We start from the raw sequence: 22,075 nt of genomic DNA, 5'->3' as shown, positions 1-22,075 counted from the left end.
GTAATGACTATATAGACAGTGTGTAGACTGAGTCTCAAGGGAGGCGTCTTTATACACACCACTGTTGTGTGTTGAAGTGTGTAGAACATACTGTGGACAAAGCTGCAGAGCGTTGCCAGGGTCTAACGGGGAAACGTTGGAGTTTTCGATTGCGACATAGCGCAGTTACGCCGACGCGTTTTATCCATTACAAAGAATCTGCGCAACAGTCGCGCAACAGTCGCGCAGCCGGCGAGTTCACGTGACGTCACCGCTTCGCCTTGGGGCCAAATCGATGTACAGCGATGTCATCAGGCGCCTGCAGACTTGGCTGGCCGTGTGCGCTCATCCAAACCTGCTTTTTTATGTGGGCATCGGCACGTCCGTTGTTTTCAGTCATTTTCTTCTTTGTCCAAAGACTGCTAATGTTGCGAATCATAAAGGCTTAAGCATGTCTGGGCGCGATGGACACAAACAGCTCAAACCACCGGCTCAGTATTAAAGTGCGTTGGAAATTTACTAGCCCTACATAAGACCGGACATTGCCAACACAGTCATAATGTTGGACCGATCTTTGTGCTGCTTGGGAACCTGCACGGCCAGACATGGCGCTCTGCTTGCGCTGACCAGGCCTATAGCTGAGTAACCGCTTCTGTCATATATGGGCCTGAACCAGAGCATCGCTAGGTAGCACCATAAAATGGGTTGTATTGCGACAAATAATCTCACTCCTCCCTCCCCCCCAACCCGCGCCTTAGCGCGAGCACGAATTGTTGGTTGCTTAAATGAAATCGCGTCAAATATGAGCATGCGAACGAATCTTGTGCATTGCGAACGGCCCACAAGGGACCAGAGAAGCCCTCTCACCTGCTACAGCGCCAAGAAAGTAGCCTATTTCCCTGGCGGCTAGCAGAAACAGCCCGTGGTAGAGGTCGACGTCTAGTGTCACCGCCAGGTCTTGCAGAGTTGGGCCGAACAGCGCGTTGTACATGCCCTGTCAGGTGTGAGCAGAGTGGAGAGAGACGCGCATGGAAGCACGAATGTACCAATTTGTTTCTTTTTCTACAACGTGCACCAGATCACGCTTGTGATGCTCAACAACTTACACTAGTGCCTATGCTGTGTAAGCAGGAGTTCGTCAGGAGTGTATGCGTTAGGAGTGCGTATGCGTATGCGTGTGAGTGTATGCGTAGTTCAGGAGTGTAGGCAAAATAAACATTTGGCCCGACGTTGAGAGTGTGTTGGCAATATTCTGACTGTGATCAAGTCTGTAGGTCACCGTTCTGTCACCGTGTGACACGTCGTGCCCTCTCTCCACTGTCCCGATCTCTCTACCTGTATTGAAAGCCTCGGATGATATAGGTATATATCATATGAAGGCTGTGGCACAGATGCTGCTTTTCCTGCTCAGTCACGTTCCACGTGACACCCGCGGTATAATACAAGGCATAGCACGTCCGGCGCTATGAAAGAAGTTGACGCTGGTGAACATTCTCAAGTAGTGTTACTATATATTCAATATCCCTGTATCTGCTTCCGCATGGAGCAAAGTTGCGCGCAGGCCCACCATTACATTACTACCTCTGCGGGAAGGCCACTATTCATGCGCCAGAAACCTCAATTAGGCCACTGCCAGTATAGCGCTCGGTAGCTTTCTTTTCTTTCCTCATAGTCCGCAAGTTACGATTGTGCAGAAATAACGCATTGTTTTTATGAAAATTTAGTCACTATTGCAAATGTAAATGCGTAGCTTTCTATCGGAGTGTTCTTCTCGCAGTAGCCTATAAATTTCTGCTTCAGCTAAGGTGCAAGGCGTCGGCTGTTACGCTGTGTCTAGCTATACCGCCGTCGCCCGCGGCAAATCTCCCACGTGTGCTGTTGTGTCCTTGTAACGGTACCACTATACACGGAATGCTAAATGAAGGGTCAGCATTGCTTTACTACCACCGCAACCACGTACCATCAGGGAGAGGAAAGCATGGACCACTTTTGTTCCGGGTATTTCGAAGAACCTCCTATCACCTGGAGGCGGGGGTGTTGGCGCCAGGAGAAAAGTCCCTATCTCTCTTCTACCTATTTTGTCTATCTGTTTCCAGTTCTCGACTGGCGCGCCGCCGTCACCTCGCGACCGCTGCACTCTCGCGCGTCGTTGGCGTAGTTTGAACATTTGGTTTCCATGTTTCGTGAGCTCCGCCAGCCGCGTTGCCGGTGTTGCCTTGGGTGCCCTGACTTTGCGACACCGGTCACTATGTCGTGCTCCTTCACGTGTTCGTAAAATCGTTGTGTCAGTGCAACCACAGCTACGGCAGTGTTTTGTTTCATGCTCGTGACCTTCGAAATCCTTACCTATCTCGTGAAGCTGCCCCTGTTTTCGCTCCCGTGGCTTCCGCAGTCTGTCTACTGCAGTGTATCCTTTGTTTGTCGGTTCATTAGAGTCGTTGTGGTGACTACCCTTTTTTGCTTGCGACCTTCGTGTGCGGTGTTATATGCGAGTCGGTTCGTATATCGCCTTTAAATGTGGCCAGCTATACCGGGGCTTCGAACGAGTCAGGGATGGCTCACCATTCCGAAGAAGCTGAGGTGGATGCTGAAAGTCTGCATGGATTTCACGATTCTCTCTCGGCGGCTGACCTCCAATTGGTACTCTTTGGCTGGTGCAGATTCGAAGTATTGATGACCCTCCCACTTCCGTTGCAGCTCCTGCTTTTCCGTCACGTTCGTGACGTCACCCACTGTCGCAGACTTCCGGACTGTCTGTTGCGTCAGTACAGGGCCACTGGCAGGCATCGCGATTGGCTCCGAGTCCGATCTTAGAAGTACGCCGGTTGCAGGCACAGGACCCGCTACACAGGGACGAGAGCAATTTTTGACACACTATGTTATAGAAAGTGGCAAACGCAAAAAAAAAAAAAAAAAATGAAGACAACAGCAGCAACTTGTCTTTGTAAGGGGCTGAGGCTGATAGAATTTTATAGCGAATAAGTGTGGACGAATGGAGGGAAGTTAGCTAGCGTGGCGCAGGCCATCGAGACCTTTGGCGATGCCGGCCCATTCGACGACCTTGGACCGAATGTCAGGGTCATTTCTGGACCTTAGCTTATCCCAAGCTTCTTTACAGGGATCAGGCAAGGGTTCCGAGGGAGGCTTATGGACTTTGCGCGCCCAGATTATATGATCGAAGTTTTCTTTCTCGCCGAAAAAGCGGCAGAAGGGATTCAAATCCTTATTTATGAATTTCGAAACGTGGTTTGGGGAATGCTGACGTGCTGATGTCGGCCCAAAGAAGCAACGCACTATTTTGGAATAACGCTGCCTTGTCTTTCACATCGTTCTTGGCACATGCACTGTTTCGCAGAGCATAACATGCTATGTGCGTAAGTGAAACAGCACTCAGAACATTAAGCTTTTCTAACAGTCGTCCTGCGGAGCAAATGAGTGGAAGCAATAGATGCATTTAACCCCCGCCGTGCCGGTCACTCCCAAGCACAAGTTGCTTGTGTGATTACGGAATGTACACTACATTCTGTACATTAAAAAAAAGAATAGCATACCAGGTTTTTCAGGGAAACCGGCCACTGGTTTTTATAAATTGGATTTTAGAGTTATGAAGACTGCTTCTTCAGCGTCGTAATACATTGTCGGTGACAGCAGAAAAAAGAAAGGTCGACAATTTTACCTAGCAAGCTGGTTAACTAATTTCTGATAAATAATTGTTAACTATAAGAGTTGGACGCCCTAAATTTAGAGATTTGTACTCATGTGCAAATATACGCCCGACCCGTTAAGGCATACGGCTCAGCTAGACGGCATATTCACCGGTCAACACGTGAAGCTAGCAGCTCGTGGCATGCTATGACCGCAACTGCGGTTCCCTTTGCCCAAGCGGAGGTTTGGCTCGTCTCTGTAAGCGCAAAAAAAAAAAAAAAAATAGAACTGGTTCTGGTGCAGCTGGTCAGCATCGGTTCATCGTGGCAGTAGTGCGCATGTCCATGCCGTGATTCCAGTGGTTTGAAATTAGACTTTTACCTACCCTGAAGTTGCTGAAATCAAGAAGGCATGAAAAGAGGCGCCGCAAACTTCTTCAATTGTGTTGAAAACATACCTGTTGTGTTTCCTTAGGCGCTCGTTAAGGCATCTTCCCGTCTGTCCGATGTACTGCTTACCGCATGGCAGTGGAATAAAATAGATGGTAGCTACTTGATGTGCGACCAAATGAGTCTCATGTTCATTGGTTTCTTTTGTAGCTATACTTCGGCTTTATCTAGTATGGACAATTTCCGAAGTTTTTCGGGGGGCTGAAAAACTCACTTGCTCAGATATCGGTCCGATTGCCTATCTTCAATACTGTATAAGAAATTTGAAGCATGTATAGAAAAACTGTTGCCTTTCTTCAATGTTGGCAGATTCTGTCAGTTTCTGCATTTTTGTTTCGCTTAAACTGTCTAGCATTATTTCTGATGCAGGCAGGAGGAGCTATCTGGTATATCCTGCCTTCATTTGGCGATAGGTTTGGTGATTGAAACTTACTTTTTTTTTTTTTTTTTTTTTTTGTAACGGGGCGTGTGGTCAAGCTGTTTGTTGTAGCCCTGTGCGGGGAGAAATGGGTCTGACACTCCAGAAAAAATTAAAGTTAGCTGTAACGTGGCATTAACAAATTTTACCGTGAACGAAGCACACCTTGCATTTCACTTCTGGGAGGTATCGCGACGGCCTTCGGTGTTGTCGCGGTAGCCTTGGGTGGCGTGCCAACGGTCTTCGGTGGTGCCTCTCCGGCTTTCGTTGGTGTTCCGAAAGCGTTTGGTAGACCTCCAGTGGTCTTCAGCGGTGTAAAGGCCTTTGGCGGCGTCGCGACGAACGGCGACGTTGGCTGAGACGGCCAACTGTGGGCCGCGGTGGTCGGTGGCGGCTCGAAGTGCGTCTTTGCCGTGCCGAGAGAGCCCATCTCGGACAACGTGGCCGGGGGCAAAGCGGTGACCGGCGGCGTGCTAGGCTGCTCTGTCTGTTCTTGCGGCGGTTGGACAACCGGACCGCGCTCTGGCGTCCCGCCAAAGTGCTGAGGGGAGTCGGCCATCGTGTGCGGCACCGATGACTCTGGTTCCGATGCGTGCATGTCGTCACCAGGCGACACCGGTAGCATCGGTTCCGATTTAGGCATTGGGCTAAGTAGCACCTGATAACGCCCGCCATTGCGGAGTGAGAGAGTGCAGACAGGACGATCATAAACAGTAAAGTGTTCCTCTGTTTCTACCAGTCTAGCCCAAGGTAGTGCTTCGTAGCTTTCTGTGTGTTACGTCAAGTCCAAGTAAAATATTATGCCATTGCTCAGTTGCACGCCGTATACCTCACTGATGTAACTGGCCGTGGCAGTGAGGGCATGTGTTACTGTTACGCGAAGCATAGGATGCTTCACACCCCTGGGTACAGGTCGTTTTGCGAGTATTTTCAGGGCCCTCGTCATGCTCCCAACTGCGGTGGACTGGTGGCCATTCGTGATAGGTAGGATGCTTAGCCAAAATGCAAGAACACCTGTGTGCTGAGTGACGCCAGTGCACGTTAAAAGTTGCGTGATTAAAATTAACTCGGAACCCTTCACCTAGGCAACACTGGATAGCGCGCACACGGCTTCGAGACGTTATATCCCACGTATTTACAGGCTGGTTCACAATTATAGAGGAACTGGAAGCGCCTAGCCATCTGGATTTGTGGAAACTTTGTGAAGTGCGCCGCCGAAAGCCGACGAGAAAAGCGTGAATCATGTCACATGTGCGGAAAAGCAGCTGGCCATGCTTACTGCGCATATACACATTTGTCGCCGATTATCCCTCGTTGTTGGTGCATGGTGGGGATTCGCAAAGCGCGATGGTCGGGCGTTCCCAGTTTCCCTTTAAGTGGGAAACAGCCTGTACGCGACTTATACCTTAAGATACCACATTGTAAACAAAATTGTACACTTAAAGGTAAATTCCGTATTTATAACCTACCTAGCTCCCACAAAAAGGGTGCATCAGTACCTCAATCCAGAGACACCTCCTGTGAAATGGACTCTTCCACACGTGGTACCTGCGACTTCTGCCTGATCTGATCCGATTCCACATCTTTTGATTCCTAGTGTACGATTTCTTCTTTTGATATTTTTCTATGTCTGCTACAGAGCTGTCTATTTTACATGATATATATATATATATATATATATATATATATATATATATATATATATATATATATATATATATAATATGTGTTGACGCAAGCGCCGTTCGTCTGAACAGCGCTTGCGTCATTTCCGGGATAACATTACATGCTCGGGTGTCTTGCCTTCACAGCGAGTTTGGTTATATATAAAGCAATTCACTCGTTAAATCAATCTCTTGAGAAGGACGCTTGTTGTTGCCAATGGAGATTGACATATATGTCGCTCAAAAAGTGATTATGCGCACGATTTCCGCGAGGCGCGATGAACAAGCAGGATTCGTAACAATGCAGTTAGAATGCACTGGAGTGCACTGCTGTGTCCAATGTTTCCGCATGGACTCGCATCTTATACCGTAAATTTTGCGTTCCGCATTGAGTGTGAACTCAACAGTAAATTTCCCAAAATTCTTCAGTTTTTTTTCTCCTGATATATATTTTGGATTTATGGACACGTCCGTATCATTTGTACCAGATATATCCCGGCACACCCTGAAACTCAGCTAGAGCCTAATCGGACTGGCCGAACACGCCGTCCGGGTCCAGGGACTCCAGGCCGCCGTCTAGGTGGATAGTCTAACATCTATCCTGTATATGTCGGATATTAAAGTTTTAATACCACGACTGGTGTGAGTGGAGTGTACTCACATGCGCCACACCAAGTCTACCTGATCACATTGGGTGTCTCTTAGATATGCCGAGTTATATTTCAGAAGAGGAAACCGAAGTGGTAAAATAGCGTATAGTAGTTGACGCGCTCAACGTCTTTGACATAAGGCGTCAGCACCGGAAATACCGGTGTCTTGACTTTAGTTATGGAAAGAGAAACTTCTTGCATGAATTGCCTTCGAGGGGCAAAATGTGTCGAGACACTGAAATTACTGGTATCATTGAAAAAGCACAGCCGATTATTACCGTTTTTTTAGTAATGAAAACAATTATGCTCCCAATACTATATAGTACTCGTATTTCAGATGCACAGCTTCATTGGGCTATGGTACGATGCAGTGGAGCGTTCCGGATAAATTTATGCCAAATTAGACTTTGGACGTGCCCTTGAGCACGCGGAGACGTGTCTTCTGCACAGGGGCTCTGGGCGCCGCGTTCCTGGTGGAAAAGAATACATCAAGGCCTATCCCTGCTCGGGTGCTCGAAAGGCAACAGAGCATAGGAGCAGCTATGCACGTAAACATGTCAACTGTACAGGAACAAAGGCAGCATGATTCGTAACACATGCACTGACTGCTAACTAGAGCGCAGAAAATTCATGCCACGGGTTTCTTTAAGGACAACATAACAGATGCATACTTGCATGCGTTACAACTGAGCGCATTTCTTAGTCCCGTGTTTGTTCCTATAGCACGAAGAAGTACAACCGATGCGAATCACGTGGACTGCCATCGCATCGAACGTTGCGAGAAAACACGAGGACTGAAGAAAGAACGACACAGGACGAGCGCTCCCGTGTTCTAAAGCGCTGTCCAATGCGATGGATCGTTAACAACTCGCCCAAATCGCTCTACTTCTACAACTAGACTGCACTGAAGTCGTAGCGAGAGAATTAACAAGTGGAAAAAGTGCACTTCAATTCAATAATACTCCCCGCGCTTGTAAAGACTTGCGTGCTGTAGTTGTGTGGCGAAACGGGCATGCACAAAATGCCGGCGCGTGTAAGATAATGCGATAATGCGATAATGCTTCGCATTGCTCATAATAGAGGGCGCTAGGTGTCTGGGAGCGAACATAGCGTTCACACCTGAGGCGAGGTCTGCGTCGACTTGGGAGCGGCGGTTTCCGGTTCGTAGGTAATCATGGGCCGCCCCTCTTCCTCGTTGTCCTCCTGCTTCGGCGGCTGCTGGTCTGCCATGGCGTACGTCGCTTCTCAGGGCTGGCCCTGCAGGCGACGGTGTGTACACCTCACGGAGCAGCCTCCGGACTGCTCGGCCGACTTGCTCCCCACGGCTGCGCCGATGCCTACCCAGTCCCGCAGCGAGCGGCAAAGACGACGACGTTGAAGCGTGTGGGAACACTGCACCGTTCCAAATTGTTTTGCAGGAGGGCACAATTGGAAATGCCGTAAATGTACTTACCTCTGCCGGGCACCACTGCGCTCTTGCTGGTTGTTTTACGTTTGCCACTTGTGCCGTCTCGTGAGGCGTTTGAGAACGCCACTGTACCTTGACGTCTTCTTTGTCTTCTTCGCCTTTAGCGCAGTCTTTGAGAACGGGGGATACCAGAGTAGCGATTGCATTCCGTTGACATTACTCTTGGTCACGGTGGGGGATTGAGTGGAGTTTGGAGCAGACGTAAAGGTCCAATATGGTATGTGGGGTGTCACCTCCCAACGTTCCAAAGCGACTCAAGCTACGAGGGGAACCGGATCTGGTTTAATTTAGACCACCTGGGTATCGCGAAACAGGCGTGTGCCTTTTGCGTTTCGCCTTTGTCGTCTGCCGTCGAGCTATCGACAGCAGAACTGAAGCAAATCACTCTTGAATACTTCCATGAGCACCATGCAAATCGTTTGGACGTCTACACCGATGGTTCAGTGAATGCCGTGAGTTCTTCAGGCTCCATGGTCATACCCTCAATTAATACAGAAATAAAAGTTAGGACAGTCCACCAGACTTCTTTAACAGCTGCAGAGCTAATCGCTCTTTGTGTCGCAATTAGGCATTTCAGTCAGCAGAGCCCCCAGCGGTGGTCTATTTTCACAGATTCAAAAGCAGCCCTGCAAGCATTAAAAGCAACTCGTTGCGGAAATACGACAAATTCATCACTGTGCAATTAATGGAGGACATGACATCATCTTCCAGTGGCTTCCAGGACACAGCGGCATAGCGGGCAATCTTCGGGCGGACGAAGTCGCACGAACAGCCCACCAAGACGGCGATTGTGTGTTGATTCCCTTTTCCAGGGCAGACGCAGCGGGCAGGCTTCGCGCACGTGCGCGGGAACACACACTCTCCTTGTGGAATTCTAGCCAGTTTGCGAACTGCCGCTTAAAATCCCTGGACCCTAGCCTGAAGCTCCGCCTTCCACCTTGCCTACCCCGACGCGAAGAAACTTTGCTGTGCCGCCTGTGGGTTGGTGTAGCATTCACAAACTCGTATTTTTTTATGATAGACATGCAAACAGCCCTACATATACAAACTGTGGATGCGACGAGTCTATAGGCCACATTCTTTGTGAGTGTCCGATATATAGTGATTAAAGGCAGTGTCTGTGCCGTTCGCTGGAGCATCTAGATGGACGCCCATTGAAACTAAGATTTTAGGTCCCTGGCCACGGCGATCGTCTGCGGTGAAGGCCTCCCAGGCACTGCTCCGCTTTATGAGAATAACAGGCCTAGTCGAAAGACTATGAGTTTGCTATCACATGACTGTAACGTGATGTGATGTGGCGTGTCTGTTATGTGACTGTATTAACTTCAACTATCCCTCTCTCACAACTTTTATATCCACTCATCCCCTTCCCCTAGTGCAGGGTAGCAAACCGGTTGCTTTTACTGGTTAACCTCCCTGCCTTTCCTCCTCATCTTCCTCCTCCTTTGTCGAAACGCGGCAATAGATGGAACACTTGTTTATAAATATTTTATAATACCAGCGGAGAAATATTCAGGACGACTTTCGAGTTCCCATGCGACTTGGAAGGAATTAGGCTGACTTTCGAGTTCCCATGCGACTTGGAAGGAATTAGGCTTCAAGAGAAGGGGCCTTGAAATATCTCGCATTGTTTATTCTTTGTCAGAGCTTCCAACGACGCCTAATTGAAATTAACGTTATTGTCTTGAAGGCACTCGCAGATGTGTTTCAGAGTATAAACCTCGGTATTCGCACGGATGGAAAAAAAAATCGGTGGAAATCGGTTGTCATCGTTTGCACGCATAGAAAGAATAACGTAAACAACGCACTCAGTGCACTGCGAAACTATCACAGGCTTTATCTACCCGGACGTCTCCTCTAATGCTTGACACCAGTTCACAAGCTTCGGACAGCTGTCTCAATTTCAGTCACTGAACTGTGTTCAAGATATGCCGCGCCGGCTGCTAACATGATCAGTAACAGCACATAAGCTTGTATAGCTATCACAAAACAAGTGCTATAGCTTCTTACGCTCGACTGAATGATCTTCGACAGCTTGTGGATCACTAATTCGCCTCATCTGCTTCATTCCACAATGCCGTGCTTTCTGGAGGTGTAACGAGAGATTATATTATCTGGCGCAGATCGAAGTCACCAGTCACCATCAGCCGTATTGATCCGGTGTTAGTTCTAGTGCCCTCAAAATAAAACGGAGAACACGAACGAAGAAAATTTCGTTTCGCGGCGCGCCCTGCAAGCGGATGCGCATGTGTATACTTTGGGTGCGTGTGGGACATCCGGACGTTCAGCTTGACACTCTTGGTGGTCACCTTATCAGCAGCCCGGACGGAGAAAACGCTTTGCACAGGTCCATGCTCCATTTTATTTTGAGGGCACTAGTACACCGTAAAGTGCGAAAAGGCTCAGATGACAGCGGTATCTTCCGGCCCTCCCGATGTGATGAAGTTCTCGACGGTTAGCATGACTTCTGTGAACTGTTTCAGTCGTAAGACGACTGAAAGAGGTCAGTCATAACCACCATTAAAGCGAGGCCTTGGTTCATTGACAGCAACGCACGACTTGATGCGTTAGACTGTGATCGAAAAGTTGGTTAAACGCTCGTAGTTTCCTCGATTTTTTTTTTTTTTATTGCAACGACAACAACAAGACGGATCGAATCGTTCTTAACTTGCGCATGGCCATCAATGCGCTTCACTCTGGGGAACCCTGATCTGTGACATGAGGATGAATTGGGGGAGAGATTGAGCTATTACTGCTATAACAACTTTGATTACACATATGAACACGCATAAGAGAGACAAGAGAGAGAGAGAGAGATTTAATGAAAGAAAAGGTGGAGAGGTCGGCTAGGGGTACAGACGCTGGTCTGTCTCCATACTGAGGGAGGATGAGGAGGGAAGTAAAAGAGTCAAGGAGCGAAAGGAGGGTGGCGATGTCACAGTCCAATGAAATCATTTGCGCTGGTCCAAGTTATTGAGGAGGCCTCGCACACACTTACACACTTGGTGACATTCGTCTTACGCAACATGCTTCAAGTATCTTTCATACACAACAGTCTCAGCTACACACCGGCACAGCTGAAAAGAAGAGCTCTGCACTTTTGTTGCAGGCACAAATATGCAAACACGTACATCACGCACTGCGCCAGAACAAGCCTGACGCACACGCAGTACATGTCGTCCGCACACACCAGTCATCTCTGCACACATACCGGCGCACTTGCTAAGAGGAGCACCGCATTTTCATGTACAGGCACAAACTCGTAAGCGCGCACACCATAATTTCAAAAGGCACTTCACATGTTCCACCAGAAACGTGTGTGATCGTTGGTTACACACTCTGAACCGTGTCTTCGCGCACAGCAGAACCTACGCAAATATCGCAAGCGGGAATCTTTACCAGTTTTTCCTAAAACTTTGAATACAGCCCTCATCGCAAGCCAGTTTTCGCCCTGACGCCTAGAATAGTTTTCTCCGAAGAGGATGACTGTCCAACTGGCCGGGAGCAGTTTCCAAGGTCATCCTTTCATCAATATAGTGAGTGCACTCGCAAGAAACATGCACATATTCTCCCTGGAACATTACAGTTCAAGCAGTTCGGGCTGGCTTGAACTCCAATCTTATGAAGGCAGCAGTTTGGATATGTTACATTGAGCTGTAAACGATGCGGCAGTTTCCTGTAGTAGATCACCTTTTGGTGATAGGCGAAGTCTCAAACCTTCATCAAGGCGAGAAATGTTGTCGTGCTGATGGCTGATATCGTTTCATTATTTACTGAGTCGGCAAAGCTGCGGCGTCGCTCCTCGAAAAAGAGATTTATGTGGAAGCCTGATAAGCATGGGCAAGCTCAGCTTCCGCACCAGCGCTTTAATTCCCTGCTCTACAATAATACCAATACTCTATAGCGGATGACCTACCGTGTGCCTACGAATTTGGTTGCTGTGGAGGATGTTTTGTGTATACGAGCTTAAAACAAGAGTGGCTGTAGGCGCTCTAAGGTATTATAAACGCTTCTGCTAAAGAGGTGGTTGTTACTGAGCCAGCGACAGAAACGTGCACTGACTCATTATGCGTAAATAGATATATGACACTGATAATTGCTTCAGTCAAGCTGTAGCGATGTGCGACTTTTTGGGATATTGCTGGGAGATTTTCTCATACAGTTGGCTTCGGAATTGTCCGCAATTGCGCTAGGTACCGCAGTTTGGTGGGACATGTAGTTCGTCGGTATCCCATTGCGTAAGAAATCCAATGTTAGCCAGTCGGTATAGTGCTATATACACTCAAGGAGGGCGGAGCTACATCCACCTCCTGTGGAGATTGGCGAAGAGCTTCAAGACTTGGCACTTTCGGAGCATCTGAGACCTATGAAGCAACTGAATGCGCTTGCAATTTACCGTTGGTGCCAGTTCCATTCATTCAGGTTCCAAGACGAGATGCCAGAAGAAAAGAGTCGAGAACCAATACGATCTTAGAGCCGCGTCCACTTCCTTGGACAGTTCACGACTACTGATGAGCACCATCGATCAGAAGCTCTGCTTTTCCTAAGAATCCTTGACTGGATCGGTATACGCCAGGTCACACAGTCACAAACCACCCGTATACTGCAGCACCGGACGGCTAACAAGAGAAGCAGGCCGCTTATCAGCTCGCCCACTCTGCGAGGGCGCTCATTCACATTCACTAGTTTTCCATGCTTATCGGCATCTTCAAGCCGGCCAGCCGTAATACCTCGCACTGAATCTACGGTTACGACCGGCAGTACCCGATCTGAAGTCAAAAAGAGGGTTCACTCCCATTGGAGCGCTGTAAGACTTTTGACACTTCCTGTTGCATGAGATCGTCGCACCATACTGGCGGCTTATTATAGCTGCGGGTAATTTCGATGCTATGGCGTAACTGATTGAAACTCAAGACTTGTTCGGAGATGTTGACTCCGCTCATTTGGGGGAATTCGCGTCGGTCAAAGACGTCTCAGGTTGGGTAAACCGGTTCGTTCCGGTTAGAGACCTCGTGGCAGTTGTAAAACACCGTTTACCTCAAAGGCACGACAACCCTTTGTCGCCACCCTGAAGAAGAGGCTAGTGGCTCTCGATAAGAGCAGACTGTGTAATGAAAAGAAAACACACGGTGCGAGAGTCATGAAATACGCTGCGGGTCTGCCAGCAACGCTGACTGCAAAAGAACGGAGCAACTTATCATCTCTGAGGCGTGTATTGCGGCGGGTCAACTATTTATACGACCTCAAAAACAAGCGTGTACCATTTTAGACCCTTGGCGCGTGTTGTGCGATAAGGCAGTCCCTGAGATTGCGTCTCCGGGATCCAAGGCACGCGGTCACCGGCGATGTTTTAATGTCCCTAAGGTTTCTGAGGTCAATGACCATGGTATAAAAGCCGACCTCCGGTCGCCTAATGAAGCCACTATCTGTGCTAAAGCTTGCGCGTAGGGGCTGCTGTTCAGGTAAAGGAGTGCAGTCGAGCAAGCTCGATAGACAGGCACGGTGCTGCACCAAAATGATGTTCAAGAAATGGCAGCTACTCCTCAAGTTGGGGCGGACTTTCAATCTTAATGTTGGATCCTTCGGAATGGTACGTGCAGGAATTCCTTTCATCTCTTAGCCTGTTCGTATTAAGGGGCTTAATTTAAGGACGAACTAGAGTTTCCCTGTACCACCGCCGCTGTGGTTGAATGGTTAGGACACTCGACTACTGAGCCGGGGGACCCAGATTCGAACCTGGCTGCGGCTACCACGTTTTCATGGAGGCTAAAAGAAAGGTGCATGTGTACAGCGCGGTGTCTACAAAGAAGACCCAGGGGGTGGAAATTATCCAGAGCCTGTTACTGCGGTGTCCTTCAAAGCCTGCGTTTCTTTGAGATGTTGAATCGCATAGACCCAACCTAGCCTGTGTTGATAGCTTACCGCGTTACAATGACATAGTCTACTTTCGCTCAAGGACCAGCTGATATGATAGAGAAGGTCAGAAAACTGGATGCGGGCACTGCCACGAGTGACCACTTTTGCTAGAAAACTGGGGTGATGTCAAGAGAGTTCTACACGCATCTATTAAGCTAAGTTACGCCACCATTGATTTCCAAACAGCGATCACTGAAAATGAGTTTTATGGTGTGTTGTGGAAATGTACTCCGTTCTTAAATTCAATTTCCTTGGCAACGGCTTCTTGTCTTGCTCCCGAACAAATTTATTATGGGAAGAAACAGGCACAAATATAATTTTAGGCAGAACAAAGATTAGACAGAATTGTCCTCAGACTGCTGTAATGAGGTGAGGTTTGTTGTCCTGGTAAAGATTAGGGTGGAACTGTTTCCGCGTTTTTGGGAGCATGCCTGAGGGCAGGCCACGACTGATACCTCAGTGGTTTCGGTGACAATTTACGGAGCCGTGGTCTGAGGAGATTTCGTACTGTCATTAGTAGACTTTACCTTAGGCAGTTCTTTGTCGGAAGTGTCAGTTTATTTAGAATGAAAGCACATGAAATCACGCGCAGGTACACACAGGTAAACACACACACACACACACACACACACACACACACACACACACACACACACACACACACACACACACACACACACACACACACACACACACACACACACACACACACACACACACACACACACACACACACACACACACACACACACACACACACACACACACACACACACACACACACACACACACACACACACACACACACACACACACACACACACACACACACACACACACACACACACACACACACACACACACACACACACACACACACACACACACACACACACACACACACACACACACACACACACACACACACACACACACACACACACACACACACACACACACACACACACACACACACACACACACACACACACACACACACACACACACACACACACACACACACACACACACACACCCGCGCGCGCGCTTCATCCACTCAGGTTTTACCTATAACGTCCCAAGGAAATTAGTTACGAAGGACGCCGTAGTGGAGGCTCCGGAAAAATTTTGGTCTCTTGGGTATCTTCAACGTGCACTGTGGATCTTTACGTGTGCTGACATCGCACAGCACACAGCGCCTCTAAGCATTTTGCCTCCGTCGAAACGCAGCTCGCCCCACGCCGGTCAGGATCGAGCCCACGTCCTTGGCCTCAGCAGTCAAGTGCCTTAACCACTAAGCTATCGCGGCGGAGCTCAGGGAGCAATGAAACCTTTCTCTTGAATGTGTTATTTTATTACGAGGAATTTAGTAGCTTTAAAAGAAGCAGACGTTCTGAATAAACTGTAAACTTTAACGAACCTTTTTCCCCTTTTAAAATAAGAACAGATTTTAACCTTGCTCTTGGCGCATCGATAGCCTCAGTTGCTTATGCGCCAAAAAACCCCAATACAATACAATACAATCATACGAACTGCGCTTGTCTTGTATGGACAGCGATGTCTGTGCTGACGTCACTGGATACACGTCAACAACTTCCTCGTTTTATTTTTATTTTATTCTGAAGATAAACTGGTTGCTAGAATGAAAGGTCGAACATACTTTTTTTTACGATAAATTAGTTGCGCAGAACTGTTACTTTCTTGCATAAATAAACATGCTCGAAGAAGCCCGTCAGTTGCGTGAACGATGGTTTCTGCCTCGCAGGGTCTCATTGTGTCTCTGACTGGAGTAGCTCTTCTCGACTTGGTCGAAATCTATGAGTCCAGCGTAGGAAGCGTGTCCCACCTCATTACCACCCGCTGCGTCGGCCTCCTGGTTGGATCTCTTTTGGGTGAGGTTTCACTGCCCACTATCGTTCGTGACGTCATGGTTGGGGCAACTTTTCTTTCCTATTTTGGTCTCCGCTAAGCATCTACCGAATACTCATCCGCGCTTTCTCTGATAAAAGGTTTCTCTGATAAACCAGCCGTAGCCGCAGATGAGTGTGCGTGAAAAAAAAATCATGAGAACGAAAAAAAATTGCATCAAACTGTGATAACGTCTTTTTTTTCTTCTCACTGCAGCAGGTTGTAGTTAGTGTTCCATACATGTACTTTACCCTATAAAAATAGCGCAGCTTGTAAAATAAAGTTATTTGTATACTTAAAATTTTGATATTTGAGTTTCAGGTAATATGAGAGCTTGAGGTCCGATTATTTCGTCAGGAGAGGCAGATACTCAAATAGGAACGCACTGAAGCTAAAAATTAACCCAGGTTTCCTTCTTTTTTTTCTTTTTTGGCAAAAGCCAATTTTTGTAGCTACGTACATGATCTTCTGTAAGGTTACACGCAACTTTAGTTTTTTTTTGTATTTCTTGCTGCGTTTGAAACTGAATAAAGTTTAGGAAACAGCAGTTGACTGCACTGGCATGCCACGTCGTGTATGTAGGCACAATACGAGCGTTTGATTGCCCTTCTTGCATGTTAGTTGATCTGTGCCGCTCTCTCTCTCTCCAGGAGGCAAGCTTTTTGACACTTACAACACTCAGCTGATGATGATTGCCACTACTCTACTGGCTACAGTCACTGTGCTCATGTTACCACTGAGCGGAACGCTGTGGTTGGCGCACGTTATGGTCTTTGGTGGAGGCATCAGCCTGGGAGCCTTCGACACTGGTACGGCCTTGAGTCGTTTAAATGTATTATCTTTAGACCCTTCATTATCCTGGTGAATATGTTCAGCGCCCTAAAAGAATTTTAAACCTGTCTAAACAGGGCTCTTCACGTTCATTTTTCGGATTTGCCGATTAACTGCACGAGAAGGGATTTGAGGAAAGGAGCTTCCAGTGATATGGGAAGGCAGATTGCGGAACACAAACATTCCAATACGACAAATGGCTTTTGCACGGCCGGCTAAAGATAACGACGCGAGATGTGCCGCACGCCGTACGCACCAAACCACGACTTGCTCCTCACGATGCGAACCGTCAAGTTACGCAGCTTTCACCCTTCACCTCACTGTAGTACACTTAGAGTGTCCCTAGGCATAGCCTCCTATATTATTCATAGGAGGCGGCTATGCCCTAGAGTTTCAGAATTGTTAGCAACGCAACTAGTCTAGGTTCGCGTCTCTCATAGCCTGAGTCGCTTCGGGATGAACCCCACAAACCAACTAGTCTAGGTTCACTAAGGGACAAAAGTCGCTTTCTAGGGAGGCGCATGCGCAGACTATAGCCGTGTTCTTTCTTCGACGCACTTCGCTGGTGAGCTGGTGCCTATCGAGCGCTCCTAATGATTTTGTGGGTGCCTATACACGAGAAGTCAGTATAAGAAAGTTAAACAGCAAACAGTGTTCAGTATAATCAAAGCGAAACGCTGTCGGTTTCCAGGTAGCTACTACATATGCTTCTGACTCCTACGCTTATTGTTTCCTGCACAAACGCGCTGTGTTGCGATGTACGTGCCTTATTATTTGCTTTATTTCAGGCTCTAATGTGTGGATGATCCTGCTGTGGCCGGAAAACAGCAGTCCCGCCCTGCAAGTGTTTCACCTGAGCTTTGCCTTGGGCTGTCTCTCGGCACCGCTAATCGCCGAGCCGTTTATGTCCGCCTATGTCTCGAGCCCAGGGCTCTCCGGCGCCAATACTACCGAAGTCGCCGCTTGGACCTCGTCTTCCGCTTCGCGACTCGACGAGAACTCCTCTCTGAACGATACTGTGCTCGGTCCGGAGGCCGACGCAACAAGAATACAGTACGCCTTCGGAATCACTGCCGCCTTGCATCTTCTCCTCCTGGCTTCCATGGTCGCCCTGTACTGGATGGACCGGAGCGACTTCAAGTCCGAGACTCCCGCCAAGGAGTCCGGTGGCGACGAAGCGAGACGCCAGGCGAAGGCCGACCTACGCTTCAGTCGCACGCTTGTGGCCCTTCTGAGCACGTACATATGCGTGTACGTGGCGCTGGAGGTCACCTACGCACAGATGATCACCTCGTTCGCCGTTAAGTGCGCGCTTCACTTCTCCAAGACATCCGCTTCGCGCCTGGCAGCCGTGTACTTTTTCTGCTTCGCCGCCTGCCGCGTGGTGGCGTCGCTCATCACAATACGGGTCACATCCTTCCAAATGATGGTTGCGGCCCACATCGTGCTGGCACTCACCGGTGTCCTGTTGGTCGTGTGGGGCTCAACGTACGACATTGTGCTATGGGTCGGCAGTGCGCTGATGGGCCTGAGCCAGGGGCCCAACTACGCGGCTGTCGTTGCCTGGACGGTCAGCTACATACGCATGAGCAATAAGATGATGTCATTGGTAATAGTCACGGCAGGCATAGGCTCTATGTCGCCCTCGTTGCTGGTGGGACAGTTCTTGGACACGTGTCCGGACATCTTTCTTTATGTGTGCTTCGCCACTGTGTTCCTCTCGATAGCGGTGTTCGCGGCTACCTATCTTTATGTCAGAAAGCGACCGATGCTCAGTAGCGCACAAAAGGCTGCCCAGGCTGAGGACTTCTCTCTGAAACCTGTTTAGAACGGTGTGCAGAGGAAACAGTGTTAATCTATAGGATGTTCTGGGAGCGAGTTTGTGCGGCGGTTCGCTGCCTTGTAGCTCGCCGCGCAGCTTTTCTTCCTGTGGAGAACACGGACACTACGCCGAAGCTGTCACACTACGACTATTGTTGTCGAGCTGGCCATTCGTAGCCCGTGTTCAAGGTCAAAGCGTACTTAGTGTCCAGGCGACTGTCACCGTCGACGCAACGAGTGGGTAGACTTAGGGTGGCCCAGGAGGGTATCCTTAGCAGAGCTGGCACTGCTGGCACTGGCTGATCTGGAGCGCAAGATTCTGCTCGACCGCCTGAAATCCTCCATGATCGTCCAGTACACAGGCGTCTCTAACAGTCTGATGTTCGGAAGTTTTGTGATGCTGAAGGACCCCACAACGCTTAAAGCTTAAAGGGTGGCCACCCTGTTCAATATCAAGTGGCAAACACGAGCCTAGAAACAAGGTTCTTTTCGGGCAACCTTACGTGTTCATATGAAACATTGTCTCGCACTGTTTGATGAATGCCGCCATTTTATCGTTATTCATAATTTGGTATCAAAGGTCATCACGTTATAACGGGGGTGCGCAAAATGACAATTTCCTGTTGCACCGAATGGCTTATTTTTAAACTTACACACCGAAGCTCCACCTATTAAAGAGTGGCTCGGTAACAAAGAATTTTAGTATCTGTTAATTGCCGTATGTGCGATGTACCTGGAACCACTGAACACCGTTTTATTAACTGGAAAGACGAGATTATATTTTGGAACATGTTGCAAAGATGAAATACTTTGTCCTAACTTCTAGCAGTGTGCGATACCTTCCGGTAACTCAAGCTGATCATGAACCACATATGGCGTGATTTCCAGACTGGACTATACAGCCTGCTAAAGAATCAGCTAAAGGACATTTATGTGTAAAATGATTTTCTATTAAGCTGGTTTCCGCTGTCGATGCGGTGTCGATCCCTGCCGCCCGCATAGTTGTCTTTTCTGTCAAGCTATAGTGCCAAGCTCCGCATCTTAGCCATCATCTGAGTGCATTATAAACACACACACACACACACACACACACACACACACACACACACACACACACACACACACACACACACACACACACACACACACACACACACACACACACACACACACACACACACACACACACACACACACACACACACACACACACACACACACACACACACACACACACACACACACACACACACACACACATTCCTTCCTGTACATAACCGCTTGTAATAAATACCATGTGCTTAAAAAGAGCAAGAAAGCTCCTCTGTGTTGAAGTGTTATGCGCCCGGCTTGCAACAAATGGAACAGGGGTTGGATTCCTACTCGACAACTTTTTGTTTTCCACAAGAATGTTTTTATTTCTTAGGGAGCACTCCCCAACTGTGGCTTAACGTATGGGGGTGTTAATTCTCGTAAGAGAGAGAATGCGCCACGAGGGGACTAGACGCTACGGTCGCCTTCTAGCCCCGACGTGCCAGCCCTAGCAGACAGAGCTGTGACCCCCAACCCGCGATGCGAGAAATCGCCACTGCGGCGGGTTCGGGCCAGAGGGGACAAACACCGAGTTGCGTACTCGAACAAGAGTTTATTGCACTGCTCGAGTACACGGCAAGAGAATAGCAATTAAGAACAACCGCCGTGTAGCGAGCGAAAGCCGCGTACGGGGGTGCAATAACAACCACCTAATGGGGAAGCGCGCCAAGGAGGTGAGAGGAGGAGTCTTCTCACCTGACACAGCTTCTCGCTCACATCCCGTTGCGGTAAGAGCCTACGGTCAGCGGGCGATTCTCGGTGACGGCGGTGGACTCCTCGGCGGAAATCATGAACCGCGCGCTGCGCGCCCATTCGCCGAAGAACCCCAAGCGAGTTGCTACAGTCGCGCTCCTCGACACGGAACGGGAGAGGAGGTCTCCCGGTTACGCCGGCAGGAAAGAGGGAAGCCCGCGGCAGCGTCGCCGCAGTCCCTGGAGGCGGCGGGGGGTGGCCAGCGTGCCCTCTCCTCCGCCAACCTCTCTGCCAGCGCGCGTAATCACGCGTGTTAATTACGCGCGGGCGTTATAATGGAGGAAGGGGATTGTGAATCCCCACATCCCCCCCTCCTTAAAACCGCCGTACGGCTAAAAGTAGTCACGTTCACCGAGGGATATATCGAGGGGGCCGGCTAAACGCCGTTTAACTTTTAAACTCAAAGAAAACCGTTTAAACCCAAAGAAAAGTGCCAATATACAAAAAGTTGCAGACAGCTCACAGCCACGGGTATCGGAGGGGGAGGCAAGGCCGACGACCACACGAGACGACCTTGGAGCCGGGGGCACACGTGCGGCGGCCGCAGGTCCCGCTTCTTCACCGTCACTCGGCCAGGCTTGGAAGTGTCGATGGCTGCAGGCCTGCTACTGCATTCATCGTCGGTCAGCCAGGGCAGCCTGCCGGGGAACGGTTAGGAACTGCGTCTTCGCGTTGCGTAGCATGCTGCAGGCCCCCCTCAGCGGGTCGTCCGCTCGCTCCCGGTCGGCCTCTTTTCCCTCCGTCGTTGACGCCGCCGATGGCGAGGGCAGCGGGGCGCCAAGCTGCTCCTGCTGGTGAAGCCACGGCCGCGAGCACCGAACGGCGCCGAGGCGGGCTCTTTGCTGCAGCTTTCGTCGTGCTGGACGCAGGGGCCTGTTCCACGAACTCCGGCTGGCTCGCTCCGTAGCCGACCGGAAACCGTTTGTCTTGGCCCGGTTGACGGTGACAGCAGGCTCTGGCTACGGGAACGCCACTCCTTGGACGGCCTGCTCCTCGATGCTGCAACGGTCGTCGTGGCCTCCGCCGGCTCCCCTCCTTGCTGGCTGCAATGCTGTCTTTTCCCTAGTTACATTTTTTTTTTTCTTTTTTCAAATCTACCCCCGCTCGATCTTTTCCAAGAGAAAGCGCGTGCTTGCTCTGGAAGTAAAATGCGCTGAATATTAACAGAGCGTCCCATCCATATTCAGCACAAGAAATTACTCCCTGCGCATTGGTCAGAGTACGTCTGCCGTGGGCGCAAGTCGTAACGAGGCGCGATGCTCGAAATCCCAAGCCTTGCCTCTCGCTGCAGCTGCCTGCTGGTGGGGGAGTGCGTCCTCCTCGGGCCACGCAGCGGGGCTCGGATTGCGGTGCGCTTTGTGAAAGTCTAGCTCCGCCATCTTTGCTTGCAGCTCTGTCGCGCGTCGGCGTGTGCCCAACGCAGCAACCGTGGCGTTGTTGCGAACTTATAGAGCAAGTTTTACCCATTCGACAACGTCACC

General features: G+C 49.4%; 1 protein-coding gene across 2 annotated transcripts in view; it reads left to right on the top strand.

Annotated features, from left to right (window-relative positions):
* The window catches only part of LOC146182120 (sodium-dependent glucose transporter 1B-like), a 79,928-nt gene that overhangs the window by 45,683 nt on the left and 12,170 nt on the right, over window positions 1-22,075 (top strand). Inside the window, exon 1 of one of the 2 annotated variants that reach the window (XM_084577132.1) lies at window positions 15,953-16,081. The exons of the other annotated variant lie outside the window; for it this stretch is intronic. The gene's annotated coding sequence lies outside the window, so the exon portion shown is untranslated. Of the gene's footprint in view, window positions 1-15,952; window positions 16,082-22,075 lie in introns of those variants that run through there. 2 annotated transcript variants of the gene reach the window in all.

The sequence above is a fragment of the Amblyomma maculatum genome, chromosome 8 (genome assembly GCF_055883805.1).
Source record: "Amblyomma maculatum isolate TAMU_Amacu chromosome 8, ASM5588380v1, whole genome shotgun sequence".
Taxonomy (NCBI): Eukaryota; Metazoa; Arthropoda; class Arachnida; order Ixodida; family Ixodidae; genus Amblyomma; species Amblyomma maculatum.
Note: the sequence above shows the minus strand (reverse complement) of the source record. Positions and strands in the feature narration are given on the sequence as shown.